The 20098-nt window shown below is 45.3% G+C and overlaps 1 protein-coding gene and 1 long non-coding RNA gene across 2 annotated transcripts in view; both read right to left on the reverse strand.

The window, feature by feature from the left end:
- Window positions 1–9109, reverse strand: part of ANXA6 (annexin A6) — a 111276-nt gene extending 102167 nt beyond the window's left edge. The window contains exon 1 of the mRNA XM_056516910.1: window positions 8999–9109. The gene's annotated coding sequence lies outside the window, so the exon portion shown is untranslated. The remainder of the gene's footprint in view (window positions 1–8998) is intronic.
- Window positions 9110–9248: 139 nt separating this feature from the next.
- The window catches only part of LOC130267340 (uncharacterized), a 41304-nt gene continuing 30454 nt past the window's right edge, over window positions 9249–20098 (reverse strand). Inside the window, exon 3 of the long non-coding RNA XR_008843150.1 lies at window positions 9249–9488. This is a non-coding gene — a long non-coding RNA (uncharacterized LOC130267340). The remainder of the gene's footprint in view (window positions 9489–20098) is intronic.

Raw genomic sequence — 20098 nt, forward strand, 5'->3', positions numbered from 1 at the left:
TACAACTCCCAGCATGCCCGGACAGCCATCGGCTGTCTGGGCATGCTGGGAGTTGTAGTTTTGCAACATCTGGAGGTCCGCAGGTTGAAGACCACTGATGAAGGGATTGACAGGCGGTGATGATGGCGGGGGGGTGATGATGGCGGGGGGATGATGACGGGGGGATGATGACGGGGGGATGATGACGGGGGGATGATGACGGGGGATGATGACGGGGGGATGATGACGGGAGGATGATGACGGGAGGATGATGACGGAGGGATGATGACGGGGTGATGATGACGGGGTGATGATGACGGGGTGATGATGACGGTATGATGATGACGGGGGGATGATGACGGGGGGATGATGACGGAGTGATGATGACAAGGGGATGATGACGGGGGTCTGGATGAAGACATGGGGGGGATGATGTATTTCCCACTCTAGGCTTATAGTCGAGTCAATAACTTTTCCTGGGTTTTTGGGGTGAAATTAGGGGCCTCGGCTTATATTCGGGTCAGCTTATACTCGAGTATATACGGTAGATGGGAACTGACTGCTATAGCAATAATATCTGCAATGCATCAGTATCATACAGGCATGGGACATATCGGGAGCCAAAGACACGTTCTAGTAGGAATGCTAAATAGTTCACCAATGTAAAATCTTTGCAGTCAATCCTTCCTCCACCCTATCCAGCCATGTGTAATGTATCTGCATCAAATCTATACATCAGGAACACAGTTATAAGAAGTGCAGTGGTAGCAGTTGCATATAGATTTTGTGACTGATATGACCCATAGGACCCTCTGCGACATAGGACATCAATATTCTGCATGGAGGAAGAGGCCCAGGAGATTCAAGCTATAAAGTCATCTAACTTTTTTTTTTTTTTTTTTCCATATGAAGGTTTTTATGCAGTTTGTTGGTCTGGGCATCCATGTTTGTGGTGAGGGTTAAACTTTAGAACAGAGACCTATTGACCTATAGCTAAATCTCTAATAGTTGTGGTAGAACGGCCTGGACCCCCTTTATTAGGATGACTTTACTTTTTTCGGGTCCATATTATCACTATTTCTTGAAGAAGAAAAAAAACCATGACATTTGGCATTTCATATTTCCCTTTTGACTCCCAGCTAACATCTGGCAATAGCATTTTTGGCCCAAAAAAAGGCCACATGGCAAGTATGGTATTTTTGGGTGCATAAATTTTTTTAGAAATAAAAGCCTTAGTAGATGATGTCCAATTATTCTATCAAATACACAACTATGCAAACCCAATACATGTTTCATTGCCCAGATAAAGGTAAATTCCCATAGTTAGTGCTTTTTATTTTAAATGGGCAGTGTCAAAATTAAAAAACTTATATATGCTGTACATTTTGGCATAATATTAACCTTTCTCATATACTTTATAAGAAAATGTTTATCTCCTTTTTATAGATATCGTGGCTTATGAAAAGACCACTAGGGGTCCCCATGCCATCCAGAACACAATTCTGTTTGGCTGAAGCTGAAGCACAGGCTGGGACAAAGTCCAGTAAGTGAGGATGGGACTAACACTCCTCTGTGCTCACTCCTGTCCTATGAGAACCCTGTTTGAAAACAGAGAGGAGAGGGTAACAGAGCAGCCTGCAGTGATTAGATGAAGACACCCTGCACAGCAGACTCAGGGAGGAAGTGTATGCATGGTGAGTGAGAACGGGCTCAGTGCTTGCCTCGGACACGTCCCTTCCTGAGCAGTGGATGTCAGAATGAGTGAGTAGCAGGATGGAGGGATTTTTAAACCAAATACAGAAGCTTGACACATTAAAGGAGTAGTCCAGTGGTGATTCAGTGGTGGGCAACTTATCCCCTATCCTAAGGATAGGGGATAAGTTGCAGATCGCGGGGGGTCCGACCGTTGGGGCCCCCCACGATCTCCTGTACGGAGCCCCGACAGCCCGCGGGAAGGGGGCGTGTCGACCTCCGCACGAGGCGGCGGCCGACACGCCCCCTCAATACAACTCTATGGCAGAGCCGAAGCGCTGCCTTCGGCAATCTCCGGCTCTGCCATAGAGATGTATTGAGGGGGCGTGTCGGCCGCCGCCTCGTGCGGGGGTCGACACCCGCTATCTCGGCGGAGAGCCGGGGCCCCGTACAGGAGATCGCAGGGGCCCCAGCGGTCGGACCCCCCGCGATCTCAAACTTATCCCCTATCCTTAGGATAGGGGATAAGTTTTTCACCACTGGACTACCCCTTTATGCATCTGCATAACCTGTTGAATAACATATAGAAACATTATCTTTTTTCTGTGATATCAGGTACATTTTAAAGTTAGCTCTTAGGACGCTTGCACACTGATTCCATAAGGAAAATTCCCTTGCAGAATATCTCAGTGGATCCCGACTTTCAACATTTTGTGGAATCGATGCTTATTTTGCATGGAATATGCTGCAGACTTTATTGCCGAAATTTTTATTCCCATTCAACAAATGGGCTTCTGCTGGTGGATTCCACCGAAAGAACGAAAATGTTGATTCATGTATGACAAGGATTTCCGGGGCTCTAAGGGTATGTTCACACTGGCGAATTCTGTGAGCGGAATTCCGCGAATGGAATTCCGCACAGTGAATGTTAGCATCAGTGTGAATGGGTCTTCCGCGAGACCCGTTCACACTGCGGAATTTCAGCGGAGGACAATTGTTCCGCGCAAAAAAAGAACATGTTCATTCTTTGTGCGGAAGTCCGAGAGTATTGCATAGCCGTCAATTGTGACGGCGCAGTGCCCCACGGTTGTACCGCCGCCACCGACTGCCAGGCTGAAGCTCCGCTCGCTGAATTCTGTGAGTGGAGATTCAGTAACATATTCGTAGTGTGAACATACCCTAAGGGGGAGACTTATCAAAACCTGTCCAGAGGAAAAGTTGCCCTTAGCAACCAATCAGATCGCATCTTTCATTTTCAACAAGGCCTCTGCAAAATGAAAGTAGCAATCTCATTGGTTGCTATGGGCAACTGGGCAACTTTTCCTCTGCACTGTTTCCAAGAGGATTCCGTGGAAAGAATGGACATGCTCATGTCCGAAATTGTCATTTCTGCCGCAGGATTTGCCGTTACATTATACAGTGGAAAAAGCCTGAACAGTTTACATTTCATTTAAATTTTGTCCACATCATTTTTGAAAATAAGCTTCAAATATTCGTCAAAAAACCTGCCTGGAAAATACAAGTAAATATGATGATTTCAAAAGAATTGTATGTCAGATTGCATTTGAATTTTTTGCGTCCTTATTACACCATGTGAACATAGTCTTAGATAGCTCTTTGCAATAAAATCTATATATATAAAGCTCAACGTGTGTGTGTATGTATGTGTGTGTATGTATGTATGTATGTGTGTGTGTGTATGTATGTATGTATGTATGTGTGTGTATGTATGTATGTGTGTGTATGTATGTATGTATATATGTATGTGTGTGTGTATGTATGTGTGTGTGTATGTATGTATGTGTGTGTGTATGTATGTGTGTATGTATGTATATATGTGTGTATGTATGTGTGTATGTATGTATGTATGTATGTATGTATGTGTGTATGTATGTATGTATATATGTGTGTATGTATGTGTGTATGTATGTATGTGTGTGTGTATGTATGTATGTGTGTATGTATGTGTATATGTATGTGTGTATGTGTATATGTATGTATGTGTGTGTGTGTGTATGTATGTATGTGTGTATGTATGTGTGTATGTATGTATGTATGTGTGTGTGTGTATGTATGTATGTATATGTGTGTATGTATGTGTGTATATATGTATGTGTGTATGTATGTATATATGTATGCATGTGTGTGTGTGTGTGTATGTATGCATGTGTGTATGTTCCACAAAAACTTCCAAACGGCTAAAGATATTAACATGAAACTTGGCCACATGTTACTTATATGTCAACAACAAACATAGGATAGGTGATTTAACCCTTACTCACCCCCCATTTGCCAGGGGCGGGGCTTATGTTTAAAGTCCTATACAAGTCTATGGGAAATATATGTTACGGCATAACTTCCAAACGGCTGGAGATATTTCAATAATACTTGGTCACATGTTACTGATATGTCCTTATATGTTATATGTGTTAATTTAACCCTTAACTACCCCCATTTGTGAGGGTCAGGGTTTTTGTTTAACGTCCCATGCAAATCAATGGGAAATGTATGTTCCCACATAACTTCCGTACGGCTGGAGATATTTCAATACCTGGTACACATATTACAGGTCGGGATATGAGGACGCGATGGGAGGTCGAGATAGGAGGTCGAGATAGGAGGACGGGTTAGGAGGACGGGATAGGAGGACGGGATAGGAGGACGGGTTAGGAGGACGGGTTAGGAGGACGGGATAGGAGGACGGGATAGGAGGACGGGATAGGAGGACGGGATAGGAGGACGGGATAGGAGGACGGGATAGGAGGACGGGACAGGGGGTCGGCATAGGGGGTCGGGATAGGGGGACGGGATAGGAGGATGGGATAGGAGGACGGGATATGAGGTCGGGATAGGAGGTTGGGATATGGGGACGAGAAAGGAGGACAGGATAGGAGGACGGGATAGGAGGTCGGGATAGGAGGTCGGGATAGGAGGACGGGATAGGAGGTCAGGATAGGAGGTCAGGATATGAGGACGAGAAAGGAGCACGGGATAGGATGATGGGAAAGGAGGTCGGGATAGGAGCACCAGATAGGAGGACGGGATAGGAGGTTGGAGTATGAGGTTGGGATATGACAACAATATATGAGGACGGGATATGAAGTCAAAAGCTTCCTCCTTTGTTCATTTTTCTCCCCAACAAGGATGAGGAAGGAAAAACCGGGCAATGGAAACTATAAACTGGAAAATATAATTCAGATGTATTTGCAGCTATTACAATGCTTATTGTATATGTTACTAAGCCTTCCATAGACAGTGTGCCTCTAGCTGTTGCATAACTACAACTCCGAGCATGCCCGGACAGCCTACGGCTGTCCGGGCATGCTGGGGGTTGTAGTTTTGCAACAGCTGGAGGCACCCCGTTTGGGAAACACTGCCATAGACAATGATTGAAATATAAACCTGTATCTGTTAGGGTATGTTCACACTGATTAAAGGGGTATTCCAGGAAAAACTTTTTGTATATATATATATATATATATATATATATATATATATATATCAACTGGCTCCAGAAAGTTAAACAGATTTGTATATTACTTCTATAAAAAAATCTTAATCCTTTCAGTACTTATGAGCTTCTGAAGTTAAGGTTGCTCTTTTCTGTCTAAATCCTCTCTGATGACACCTGTCTCGGGAAACGCCCAGTTTAGAAGAGGTTTGCTATGGGGATTTGCTTCTAAACTGGGCGTTTCCTGAGACAGGTGTCATCAGAGAGCACTTAGACAGAAAAGAACAACCTTAACTTCAGAAGCTCATAAGTACTGAAAGGATTAAGATTTTTTAATAGAAGTAATTTACAAATCTGTTTAACTTTCTGGAGCCAGTTGATATATAAAATTTTTTTTTTCCTGGATAACCCCTTTAATATTTACGCGGAATTCTCGCTGAAAAAATCCGCTCAGAAATGACAGTTTTTTCTGCGTGGAATGTGCGCGGAATTCCACACAGCATTCCGCACAGAAATCAGTGCGGAATTCAGCGCGGCAAAGGAGACGTTATTTTTTATTTATTTATTTTTGCATGAATTTCACGCTATTTCCGCGCGAAAGTGTGGCGGACTGAAAAAAATATTTACATTGAGTTCTATGGGGTTAGGATGCGAATTCTGCATGAAGAAAGAACATGTTCATTCTTCATGCGGAACGGAATTCAGTGACAGAATTCCACTAGCGGAAATTCCTCAGTGTGAACTGAGGAGCAGAAATGTAATTACATACTATGGGGTTTTTCACTGCTGAATGAATTGGAGAGGACTAAGCGAGCAGAATTACTCGCGGTAATCCCTCTCCAAACCTGCAGTGTGAACATACCCTGAGGCTGGGTTCACACTACGTTTTGTACTTTCGGTTCCCGTATACGGCTAAGAGGAGGGGGCGGGGCTTAATCGCGGCGCCCGCACTCAGCCGTATTTGGGAACCGCATTTAATGCATGTCTATGAGCCGACCGGAGTGAACCGTAGCCTCCGGTCGGCTGCCTTTTCGGCCGTATGCGGTTTCCCGACCGTAGGCAAATCGCGGTCAACAACGTTTTTGCCTGCGGTCGGGAAACCGCATACGGCCGAAAACGCAGCCGACCAGAGGCTGCGGTTCACTCCAGTCGGCTCATAGACATGCATTAAATGCGGTTCCCAAATACGGCTAAGTGCGGGCGCCGCGATTAAGCCACGCCCCCCTACGTACAAAACGTAGTGTGAACCCAGCCTTAGACAGATTTACAGTCTCCCACTGCCTTCTCTGTTTAATCTCCACTGTAGTCCTGGCATTCCATTCATTAATGGCAATAAAATGCATATCCAGCAATATAAGGCTGTGTTCACACGATGCTTTACCGCGTCGCAGAATCGATGCGTTTTTTTTGCTTTAAAAATGAGGCAAATGGCAGCGGTAACACAACGTGTGAACACTTTGGCACGGCTGGCACTGCATCAGTCAAGGACCACACCCTGCCATGTACCGCCATACAAAGCTGGTGAGACTACCAGCCTGACCGCGCTGCAGATAAGCTTCACATGACTGGTGTCTGCATACATCCCTCCCTGCAGTTACTTCACATTCTAATGACACTAATTCTGCAAAAACGCTATTCTGCAAGACCTTGACAGATGTAGCAGAGCTGAATGTATTATTTATCTCCTATATGGTTACGTTATTTATACACGGTTCTAATGATGTAGTTTTACTTGCAGTCCTATGTAAAAAAAATAAATAAAAAAAAAACACGGAACAACACATCGACCCAGGTACCACAACGACCTGTGCCAAATGACAAACCCAGCTCTGCTAAGAGAAACAGAAAAGCTGATTTTTGGCATCATGGTGAGTCTTGGCATTCACTAGCACAAATACGATCACTGACCATGTGGTTTTAGAAATGGGAAGTGTAAGAAAAGTTACGAAAAGTTTTTTTCTTTCTCCAATTGGCAGTCGAGATTGTTCTTAAAGGGACACAAACCTTAAATATTTTTAAAGGGACACACACCTAAAATATTATTTTGTCACTTTGTTGATCGCCATTTTATTGTTTGCCGTTATCACCCAGTTCGGGATCAATAGAGACTGACTACAAGGCTTCACAAGAGGATGGCCAGATAAAATGTCTGCCGCCATGATCACAATTTAACCCCTCGTTTGTCCAGTTCTGAGAACCCAAGAGAGATACGTATACAGTGATCCCTCAACTTACAATAGTTTCAACATACAATGGTCTTTTCTGGACCATTGTAACTTGAAACCAAACTCAACATACAATGCTATGGTCAGTCCAGATCTGTGAAACGTGTCAATTGCCGGAAGATCTGACCAATCAGAATGGACATTCACTGGTAAAACCCCTGTATTACTGAAGTGCATGCACTGACTGGTATCTGGTAGCGCCCCCTACAGTAGAGGGAGGTATTACATGTTCTGCACTACTCTTTACCTGTGCCAGGGTTAGCTGCTCCTTTGGACACCAGGTGAGGGCGGCTCCATGTTACTTTTTTAGGACACTGTGTACTGTACAGGACCCTGAAGAAGCTCCTGTCCCTCTATATAGACGGTGATTACAGCTCCCAGCAGATCTTTCTTACTTTTATATGTAAGCACTTGCTCTATCTTTATTAGTTATCTACTTATTTTTCTTTAATCTTTCACTTTTCCTATTTTTGGATGACATTTTGGTGGCTTCAGAACCAATTACCAGGTTTCCATTGAGTTCTGGTCTCAACATACAATGGTTTCAACATACAATGGCCGTCCTGGAACCAATTAATATTGTAACTTGAGGGACCACTGTAATTATACATGATGGCTGTCTTCAGCTCTTCTTATAGACTTTACTTCTTTGAGCGCTTACATTTTCGGCTCGTTGCCCCTTTAAGATCCTTAACTCTTGGGTCAATTGTATCAGCGAAAACTCTACTGTATGCGCAGGGGACACACCCAGTCTACTGTACCAAAGTGGATGATGTGTAATTTTGCCCGTCTCGGCATATGTCTCTGCCAATTGTTCAGTATATCGGTAGCGATTCAATGGCGAATGAATATTATTCTCTAAAACAACCAGGTTTGTGCCGAAAAGCAGTTAACAGGACTCTTAATAACGAAATGAGAAAATGGTAAATCTCGATTTGTTTCCTGTTATAGGAAAAGCAGAGCTGCAGCAGTCTGTACAGTGAACGCGTAGGGCAGTGTTGCCCAAGCAGGGTGCCTCCAGCTGTTGCAAAACTACAACTCCCAGCATCCCCGGACAGCCGTTGGCTTATGAACGTAAACTATTTTAGGTCGTGTTTGTCGTAATGAAGATCACTAATGTAACGCCAGCATAGGATAAAGTGCGCCAAAGCGCAAAGTCATGTCGGCTACAATTAACCACTTCAGCCCTGCTATATCTGGATACGAATTACAGACTTAAATGATAAAATAAAGTGTTTTTACATTTCACATCATCCCATCCTACAACATGGTAAACTTTCTACCCACCCCGCCGTAGGTTAATAGGTGAACAGGACTCTTAATAACGAATGAGAAAATGGTAAATCTCGATTCGTTTCCTGTTATAGGAAAAGCAGAGCTGCAGCAGTCTGTACAGTGAACGCGTAGGGCAGTGTTGCCCAAGCAGGGTGCCTCCAGCTGTTGCAAAACTACAACTCCCAGCATCCCCGGACAGCCGTTGGCTGTCCGGGGATGCTGGGAGTTGTAGTTTTGCAACAGCTGGAGGCACCCTGCTTGGGAAACCTTGCCATAGGGGAATGATGAAAGGTGGTGCGAAATGCCCTTAAAGCCCAGGCAGTGTGCCAGCTGATGTGCCCAATGTGATAGAACAAAGAATTAGGTTAGGACTTACTTGTGTGAGGTGGGCTGATGGGGCAGAGATCCTGGCAGAGAGAAGACTTGTGCAGCCCTGGATATGAAGAGAAGACAGGAGCCTGCCCTCCTACACTAAGCAGCTGCTGGCCCAACGTCACTGTGATGTCACCTCCAGACTGCAGCCCTGGCTCTCTGCTGAGTTCTAAAGTGACTTTTGGGGGGGGGGGGGGGGGGGGGGGAGGGCCGGATCCGGATCCTACCCCTTAATACAGAGCTATAACGAGCCCTGCTTCTGGGAAATGTAACGTGACATAATTACGTTGTCTATTGTTCCATATACTGTGCTACTGAATATAAATCAGCCTTGGGTTATTGAGCAGGAACACTGCAGGCCATTCCTGGAGACATATGTTACACAGCAAACATCTCGCGTGTCGCTTTGTTTTCAAGGGGCAGACCTTCATTTAGACTAAACAATGGCGTAGCTAAAGTCGTGCATAGGTAACGGTCACACAAGGCCTTGGTATCTGGAAAAAAAATAAAATAAAATCACATGATACATAGGAGACTTATTACAGATGCGATGTCCCAGTACGGGATGATGTGGCCCTGTACTGTCCTCCTGCCCTGTCAGGCAGAGTCCCTGCATGTCCCCAGGGCTCCCCTCCATTATGTATATAGGTTTGCCTCATTTAATGTACTGTTGCTTTAATGTATGTGCCACATGATTGTTACCCAGAGGGCTACAGTGACCAGGTAACCCCCCAAGTGACCTATGGGCTCCTTGCACAGCCCCCCTATATAACCAGGGGAGGGGCTGCAATCTCTCTCTTAGACTGTTGAGACCCAATTAGCTCCTAGCAGGCTATAACTACCCCTCCCCCTTTTTACAATAATTAATTAAATAATAACTGACACAACAACAATTCAACTTTTTATGGGTGGGGATCGGCCACAGCTTTATTTATAAAATTACTTATATAAATAACAATTTAACTGTAACAAAGACACCGATTGGCTTCTTGCCAACCCGAGAGGTGCTGCCACACCGTCCTGTGTGGAGGTCTACCCCGGGTTGACCCCGCTTTCACCGTCTTCTTACCGCCAAGCTGTGACTTACAATAAACAGAGATACAAAAAGGGGAGGGAGGGAGGGCAACACTCTGGGTCCTGGGCAGATTGAGGGGGGGAAGGGAGGCACCACAGCTATAAATACCCAGGGGAGGGTCCCTGAGAGCCCGGGAAACTATTAAACCCCTGATTGGTGCACTCCTTCCCCCCCCCACCCATGGGACATACCACTATAGTTACCAACAAGTTTTGGGCTAAAAACCTTGCCTGTATATTTCTTAACCCCTTAACTGCTCACCAGTCAGGGGGCAAGCTAGTTATGCACAGCTTGCCCCTCCAGTTCCTGAGGTCAAATGCCGTCAAGTTGTTCCAGTGTCTGTGCCCAGAGCATTGGAGGCATCAAGCCTAAAGTCCTGTAGCCACAAGTTGGTCCTGAGTCAAGTCATCTTATTGTCAGTCACTAGTGTTGCTCACGAATATTTTCAGTTCGAATTTTTCTTTGCGAATATAGCACTATATGTTCGAAATTACGAACATTCGCTTATTTTTTTATTTTAATTTAAGGCTCTAATACTACTGTGAGAGACCGCCGGACGAATATTCACATATGCGAATATTGATCCCTCCCTTCTTTTAGCTTGTGGGCCAATGAGAATGATGCAAATACAGTTGTCGGAGATTAGCAACATACCCGGCAACCAATAGGAAAGTATCCCACCCCTTCGCTATGGGTGGGTTCACACCACGTTTTTACCCATATGGGAGCGCATACGGCTGGGGGGAGCTAAAACGGTGCGCTCCCGTATCCCGACCATATGCGCCGTATGGTAATTCATTTTAATGAGCCAACCGGAGTGAAACGTGCGCTCCAGTCGGCTCATTTTTGCCCCGTATGTGCTTTTTCAACCGGACCTAAAACCGTGGTCGACTATACAATGGTCTCAAACTGTAGCCCTCCAGATGTTGCACAACTACAATTCCCAGCATGCCCAGGCAGTCAGTGCATGCTGAAAGTTGTAGTTTTGCAACAGCTGGAGGCACACGGGTTGGAATCAATGAGCTAGAGTCTGTTTCCTAACTCAGTGGTTCCCCACCAGTGTGCCTACAGCTGGTGCAAAACTACAACTCCCAGCATGTATGGTCTGTCAGTGCATTCTGGAAGTTGTAGTTTTGCAACAGCTGGAGGCACATCGGTTGGAAAACCTTCAGTTAGGTTCTGTTACCTGACTCAGTATTTTCCAACCAGTGTGCCTCCAGCTGTTGCAAAACTACAACTCCCAGCATGTACTGGGAGATGTAGTTATGCAACAGCTGGAGGTACGCAACTACAAGTCCCAGCATGCCGAGACAGCTGTTTGCTGTTTGGGCATGCTGGGATTTGCAGTTTTGCAACAGCTGGAGGTCTACAGTTTAGAGACCACTGCACTGTGGTCTCCAAACTGTGGCCCTCCAGATGTTGCAAAACTACAACTCCCAGCATGCCCAGACAGCTGTTTGCTGTCTGGGCATGCTGGGAGTTGTAGTTTTGCAAGTTTATCTCAATATATCAACAATAAATTCACAAGATACAACTACAAAAGTAATGCGAAAATACACTGATGATGATTCTTTCTTCCTTCCTCGCAAATTGGCTGCGAACCATGTTGATAGATGATACTTGTATGACTTGTACTTCTACTGCTTCTATCAAGTTACACTGGTATACGTACTATAAAGTTCATAAATTTTCACATATGCAAATTTTCGTATATGCGAATTTTCGCATATGCGAAAAAAAACGTGAATATTACAAATATGCGAATATATGACGAATATTCATCCATATATTCGCGAAATATCGCAAATTTGAATATGGCCTATGCCGCTCAACACTATCAGTCACCAACTCTATGAAGTCAAGTCCATCTGTAGTCACCGTGGCCTGCACTAAAGTCAGTCTAACTACTACAAGTCCCAGCAAGCCTGTGAGGTCCCCCTATGTCACTGGTCACCTCCCTGGGATATTTGGCTGTACTGCAAAGACTAGATCACTTGCCTCAGTAAAGCCGCCTATGTCCTTAATCTGGCATTGGTGTCTTCATTGCCCCTGTGCCTAACCCAGGTAGGGTTGCCACCTTTCCCTCAGAAAAATACCGGTCATGGGTGTGGCTATGTGGGGGTGGAGCTACAAAAGGGGAGGGGCCAGATTGCACAGGGGCTGAGGGATCAGGGGTTTAAGAAATGGCATGGGGGATGGGAGGGGGGTTTAAGAAATGGCATAGGGGATTGGAGGGATACAATATATATGTGGGGGGAATTTTCCTATATCGCACAAAAAAAATTACATTTAGAGAATACCTACCAAAACCCTATTTATGCCAGCAGCGGCGGAAGTGGTGGTGCGCGACAGCAACGCTGGCTCTCTCTGATGACGAGTGACGTCCCCCTGCGCAACGTCAGATAAACAGGCTAATCAGACAGTATCACACATGACAGAATTAGATGCACAGGCTCAGCAGACAGTATCACACATGACAGGATTAGATGCACAGGCTCAGCTCACAGTATCACACATGACAGGATTAGATACACAGGCTCAGCAGACAGTATCGCACATGACAGGATTAGATACACAGGCTCATCAGGCAGTATCGCACATGACAGGATTAGATACACAGGCTCATATACCACATGACAGAATTAGATACACAGGCTCAGCAGACAGTATCGCACATGACAGGATTAGATACAGAGCGCAGCAGATAGTTTCATACATTAAAACATTAAATCAGTGTTTCCCAACCAGGGTGCCTCCAGCTATTGCAAAACTACAACTCCCAGCATGCCCGGACAGCCAAAGGCTGTCTGGGCATGCTGGGAGTAATAGTTTTGCAACAGCTGGAGGCACCCTGGTTGGGAAACACTGCATTAAATACACAATTTTGCAGAGAGGTCTCACCAGTCTCTTGTCTTCACTTTCTCCTTTCCCCGGGCGGCTCCAGGTTAAGGAATGTCCGGGGTTGAGGAGGAATGGGGTGGGCAATTATTTATCCCATGGGGCCACATGAGAAACTAAAAATATTGTGGAGGGCCGGGTAGTTTTTCCCCAGATCAGGCAGCATAGTTGTCCCCCAGATTAGGAGCATAGTTGTCCCCCAGATTAGGAGCATAGTTGTCCCCCAGATTAGGCAGCATAGTTGTCCCCCAGATTAGGAGCATAGTTGTCCCCCAGGTTAGGAGCATAGTTGTCCCCCAGATTAGGCAGCATAGTTGTCCCCCAGATTAGGAGCATAGTTGTCCCCCAGATTAGGAAGCATAGTTGTCCCCCAGATTAGGAGCATAGTTGTCCCCCAGATTAGGAGCATAGTTGTCCCCCAGATTAGGAGCATAGTTGTACCCCAGTTGTCCCCCAGATTAGGAGCATAGTTGTACCCAAGTTGTCCCCCAGATTAGGAGCATAGTTGTACCCCAGTTGTCCCCCAGATTAGGCAGCATACTTGTCCCCCAGATTAGGCAGCATACTTGTCCCCCAGATTAGGCAGCATAGTTGTCCCCCAGATTAGGCAGCATAGTTGTCCCCCAGATTAGGCAGCATAGTTGTCCCCCAGATTAGGCAGCATAGTTGTCCCCCAGATTAGGCAGCATAGTTGTACCCCAGTTGTCCCCCAGATTAGGCAGCATAGTTGTCCCCCCGATTAGGCAGTTTACCCCCCCCCCCCCCCCCTACACACACACACACACACACATATATACACAGACACATAGAGACACATACACAGACACATGTATACAGACACATATATATACACAGACACATATATATACACAGACACATATATACACACAGACACATGTATACACACACAGACACATGTATACACAGACACATATATACACACACACATATACACACAGACACTCACCCGCCCTGCGCTGCAGAGGGAGACAGAATACACGGCCTCTCCCCTCCCTGCTCTGCCTATGGAGGGTTGTAAGACTGCACGGGGCAGAGAGAAGGAGGGGGAGGGGGAGACAGGAGGTGCACGCCCCCTCCCCAGCACTGTACAGTCTCTTCCTGTCATCGCACGGAGCTCTCCCTGTCACAGGCTGCTGGTGTCAGACCTGGGCATTGTACGGCCGGTCATGAAAGCAGTGCTCTTCTGGGGATGCTGCTCCGTCCGCCCCTGTCAGTGAATGAAAAATACCGGCCATTGCATGGCCGGTATTTTTCATCCAAACTTACCTGCACAGCCCGGAATGTAGATGAAAATACCGGCTGTGCCGGTAAAATACCGGCAGGGTGGCAACCCTAAACCCAGGATCAGCAGTATTACCTTCGGGTGGTTAAGGCTAAACCACGACCTGGCGTCAAAACATGAAGGGGCTAATACCATCTGCCCCTTGGGCCATAACATCTGCCCTGCACCACACACCCAGCCGATACCACACAGGATAGATGACGTCTTCTCTGATTGGAGTTGTTCACTTTGCATCTGCATTTACCCTGCATTACACCCCGACTCCACACAGATTTGGTCCAAAAGTTTCAAGATCTCTTGACCTTACTGTTCTGTTCTGTTCACATTGAGTAATTAGCGCTGAATTGCACATCGGAATTCCGCAGTGTGGACTCCTAACATTAGTGTGAATGGGTCTTCCGTGGACCTGTTCACACTGCGGAATTTCAGCAGAATTTCAGAACATGCTCATTCTCTGTGCGGAAGTCCGCTAGCACTGCATAGCTGCCAATGGTGATGTGCTGTTCTGTCCTAGCGCTAAAGTATTTCAGCAGCAGCCACCAGATTGAATCTCCGCTCGCAGAATTCTGTGAGCAGAGTTTCCGTTTACATAACTCAATGGGAACATACCCTTAAAGGAAATGCAGCAAAAACAGTGTCTGATCACGGGGGGTCTGAACGCTGGGACCCCCCGAGATCTCCTGCACAGGGCCCCGGCCCAGCCCTTGCTCTCCCGTGCAGAAGACGTGTCGGCCGCAGCATGACGTTGCGACCGTCACGCCCCCCTCCATGTATCTCTATGGGAGAGGCGGCAATGCAGTGTTCGTGCCTCCCCGCCTCTCCCATAGAGCTGTATGGGGAGGTGGCGTACCTTCGACCTCAATGAGGTTGACGCTACGCGCATTAGCCGGCACTAGGGCTGGGCGGTATGACCAAATCTGCGTATCACGGTATTTTTTTTTTTTACTTTCGACGGTTCCACGGTATATAATGGTATTTCCTCCCCCCCCCCAAATTAATTATCAGCCCAGCACTGCGCTATTCTGCCCCCCCCCAACAAAAATTCATTATCAGCCCAGCGCTGCGCTATTCTGCCCCCTCCCCCCAACAAAAATTAATTATCAGCCCAGCGCTGCCCCCATCGGGGTAAATACTCACATGTCACCTGCTGCCCTCCTCGTGCTGTTTGTTGCCACCGCCGGCGCAGACACAAGGTAAAAAAAATAAACTCACGCATGTTCCGACGTCGGCCTTACGCTAGGGACGGGAACTTCGGACAGCCGACAGAAGACAGGACAGTACATCAGGAGACGTGGAGGAGGCCATAGGAGGGCAACCACCCAGCAGCAGGACCGCTACCTCCGCCTTTGTGCAAGGAGGAGCACTGCCAGAGCCCTGCAAAATGACCTCCAGCAGGCCACAAATGTGCATGTGTCAACTCAAACGGTCAGAAACAGACTCCATGAGAGTGGTATGAGGGCCAAAACCATGCAGGACATTTGGCTTTTGCCAGAGAACACCAAGATCAACAAATTCGCCACTGGCGCCCTGTGCACTTCACGGATGAAAGCAGGTTTACACTGAGCACATGTGACAGACATGACAGAGTCTGGAGACACCGTGGAGAACGTTCTGCTGCCTGCAACTTCCTCCAGAAATACCGGTTTGGCAGTGGGTCAGTAATGGGTGGCATTTCTTTGGGTGGGGGGGGGGGGCACACAGCCCTCCATGTGCTTGCCAGAGGTAGCCTGACTGCCATTAGGTACCGAGATAAGATCCTCAGACCCCTTGTGAGACCATATGCTGGTGTGGTTGGCCCTGGGTTCCTCCTAATGCAAGACCATGCTAGACCTCATGTGGCTGGAGTGTGTCAGCAGTTCCTGCAAGAGGAAGGCATTGATGTTATGGACTGGCCGCCCGTTCCCCAGACCTGAATCCGATTGTGCACATCTGGGACATCATGTCTCGCTCCATCCACCAACGCCACGTTGCACTACAGACTGTCCGCCACCTCATCAGGATCATGCCCAGGCATTGTATGGAGGTCCTACGGGCACGTGGAGGCCACACACACTACTGAGCCTCATTTTGACTTGTTTTATGGACATTACATCAGAGTTGGATCAGCCTGTAGTGTGGTTTTCCACTGTGATTTTGAGTGTGACTCCATATCCAGACCTCCATGGGTTAATAAATTTGATTTCATTGATAATTTTTGTGTGATTTTGTTGTCAGCACATTCAACTATGTAGACAGGAAAGTATTTCATATGATTAGTTCATTCATTCAGATCTAGGATGTGTTATCTTAGTGTTCCCTTTATTTTTTTGAGCAGTGTATGTGGGGGGAGAAATTGCTGCTGATCAAACAAGTGTTATTCGGACAGCTGTCTGAAAAGTATTGCCAGCATTAGGCCATGTTTACACGGTAGTAAAATGTGCTGCATTTCCCCCGGGAAAACACGGGTGGACATTACGCAAGGACTCATAGGCGGCAATGCATTTCCGGACAATAAAGTAACCCCTGAGGACCCATCCACACTATTGAATTTTTGCCCAGAAAATTCAGCCTCAGAATTCCACTTGCAGCAATTCCACTTGTTTTGAATGGGATTCTGCTGCACCATCCGCACTGCAGAAGTTCTGCGGTGGAAAATTCCACTGCGGAAATTAAGGATTCTGGACCAACCAAAAGAAGGAACATGATAATTCTTCTGGTATAATTCTACCCGGACTACATTGACATCAATGGTGACAGAGAATGTCCACGTAGTATATCTCTGGGCGGAACTTCAACAGTGTGGTGTGCATTGGCTGAGGGGCAGAATTCTTTATAGTCCTCTACAGTGCTTAGATATAAGCCTTGTAAAAACATAAATAAGTTGCAGGAAAATATTAGTTTACAATTCAAATTCTGCACTTCATTATTTCAACAGCCATGGACAATGGATGCAGGTCATGCCTAGTCATTGGAAAGAGATAGTGTAATAAACATTTGTATGCACATAGGCTCGTACAAAAACCTTTATGTATAGAAACACAGTCTTATTATCGTGGGAACACCGCCCCCTGGTGCACCAATGGTGGTAGCACATCTTCAAATCTAACAATGGTACTGAATAGGGATTTCATTGTGAGCTACTGTTACCAGTTATCTCATAAAATAGTCATGTGGTTTGTAATTTAAAGGGGTTGTCATAAAATAGTAATGTGGTTTGTAAGGTTAACAAAAGCCAAAAGACCTTATTAATATGAGAGTTGCCGTAAGTCTGGAAGCCAATTCCGTATAATTTCATGCCTATATACAGGTGAAACTCAAAAAATTAATTGAATTTCATTAATGCAACTTAAAAGGAAAAGAAGCATAAAGTGCCCCAAAATCTCCCGATTGTCGGATGCGTTGACCCTGGACTTAAAGGGGTTTTCCAGGAAAAAACTTTTTTTTATATATATCAATTGGCTCCAGAAAGTTGAACAGATTTGTAATTTACTTCTATTAAAAAATCTTAATCCTTTCAGTACTTATGAGCTTCTGAAGTTAAGGTTGTTCTTTTCTGTCTAAGTGCTCTCTGATGACACGTGTCTCGGGAACCGCCCAGTTTAGAAGCAAATCCCCATAGCAAACCTCTTCTAAACTGGGCGGTTCCCGAGACAGGTGTCATCAGAGGGCACTTAGACAGAAAAGAACAACCTTAACTTCAGAAGCTCATAAGTACTGAAAGGATTAAGATTTTTTTCTAGATGTAATTTACAAATCTGTTTAACTTTCTGGAGCCAGTTGATATATAAAATCATTTCCTGGATAACCCCTTTAATGAAGCACAGTGGACCAACACCAGCAGATGACATGGCTCCCCAAATCATATAATATATTGGGGATTTGGGGTTTTCATGAGCTGCAAGCCATAATCATCACAATTATGACTAATAACGGCTTAAAGTAAAGAAGCGAAGGGTTTTTCAGCCAATTCCGTGCGAAATCTGCTCAAATTGCACGCAAATTCTGCGTAAATTGCACATGAATTCCGCGCGAAAATGATGTCGGGCGGAATTTTTTTTTTTACCATTGACTTCAATTGATTTCTGCTCGCGGATTCCGCTTGAAGAATGAACATGTTTTTTCTTCAAGCGGAATGGAATTAAGCGTCGGAATTCTGCTAGCAGAATTTACGCAGTGTGAACAGGACAGCAGAAATAACATTGAAGTCAATGGGCAGAGGAGATGTGCATTAATTTGGAGAATTCAAGTAAATTCCTCTTGAATTACTTACAGTGTTTGTATATACTTATTTAGTGTGTAACATCCATGGATCAGAATTGTTTTTCCAGCATGTCCCACAGATGCTTGACCGGATTAAGATTTTGGGAATTTGAAAGCCAAGTTAACGACCTGATCTCTTTGTCATGTTCTTCACCCCATTAACTGGGCATGCTCCTCCTAAAAGAGAATACTAATGTAAAAAAACAAAGATAGGGTGCAGCTCTCTTCACCTGCGCTGGGTGGCTGGGTGCCGCAGCGGCGATCCCCGGGGTCCCCAGCAGCGGGACCGCGGCGATCTAACATCTTATCTTCTATCCTTTGGATAGGGGATAAGATGCCAGGGGCGGAGTACCCCTTTAAGGATGAAGCCCATTTTGAGGCCAATTTTAGTTTTTGCACTTTTTCCTTCTCCCCTTCTAAAAATCACAACGCTTTAAATTTTGCCCCTACAGACCCATATAAGGGCTTGTTTTTTGCATCACCAATTGTACTTTGTAATGACATCAATCATTTACTAACAAAATCTACAGCAAAACCAAAAAATATATATTTGTGGGGTGAAATTGAAAAGAAAAACGCCATTTTGTAAAATTTGGGGGCTTCCATTTCTGCGCAGTGCACTTTTCAGTAAAAATGACACCTTATATTTATTCTGTAGGTCCATATGGTTACTAGGATACCCAATTTATGTAGATTTTATTTATTTGACTACTTTAAAAAAAATTATAACTACATGCATCAAAGTTAGTATGTTTAAAATAGTCATCTTCTGACCCCTATAACTTTTTTATTTTTCTGCATACGGGGCTATCTGAGGGCTAAATTTTTTTGCGGTGTGATCTGTAGCTTTTATCAGTACCATTTTTATTTTGATGGGACTTTTTGATCGCTTTTTATAAATTATTTTTTTTAAACAATGTTTTATTAACATTTCAATTAAAGGAAAACAACATCATACAGAGTTGTACAGTAAGACAGTGGGTGGCATACATAGCTGTCACGAAAATCTAATAAAATCATGAACACAGAGGCTAAGTCCCCACAATAACAGTGTCAAACATTCCATGTCCGAGCAGTGAAGGGCAGAAATAGTGCAAGTAGCATAAAGAACCATTTCCCTCATGTAGCCGACCTCTCTAAGAGAGGAAGGCCTCGGTATACTGACCTACATCTAACCCACCTCCCACCATACAACAGTGTACTGAAATCTTAAAACAAATGCAAAAAGAAAATAAAAACACTACCCTCCATCATACAAAATACCTAACAAAGAAACAAGTGAAAGAAAATAAAATAAAGTATCCCCTAGCCACGCTAGAGGACCAACCCCATCAGAACTCAGAAGGTAATTCCGCAATAAGCAGAGGGGCAAAGGACCCCAAATATGGCATATAGAAAGATGGAGAATGGAAATAGGAGCAGATATAGAGAATCGACACAAAAGCAAGGGAAGAAGAGAAAAAGAAGTATAGACAAGAAAAGAGAGAAGAAAAGTCTGCTGCACCGCCCCAAACCACCGCCACTGAGAAGTTATCTGATCCTACACCTCCACCAATAACCTCCCCAAGGTGCCCGCCAGGGATGCCCTA

Source organism: Hyla sarda, chromosome 4 (genome assembly GCF_029499605.1).
Source record: "Hyla sarda isolate aHylSar1 chromosome 4, aHylSar1.hap1, whole genome shotgun sequence".
NCBI classification, from domain to species: Eukaryota; Metazoa; Chordata; class Amphibia; order Anura; family Hylidae; genus Hyla; species Hyla sarda.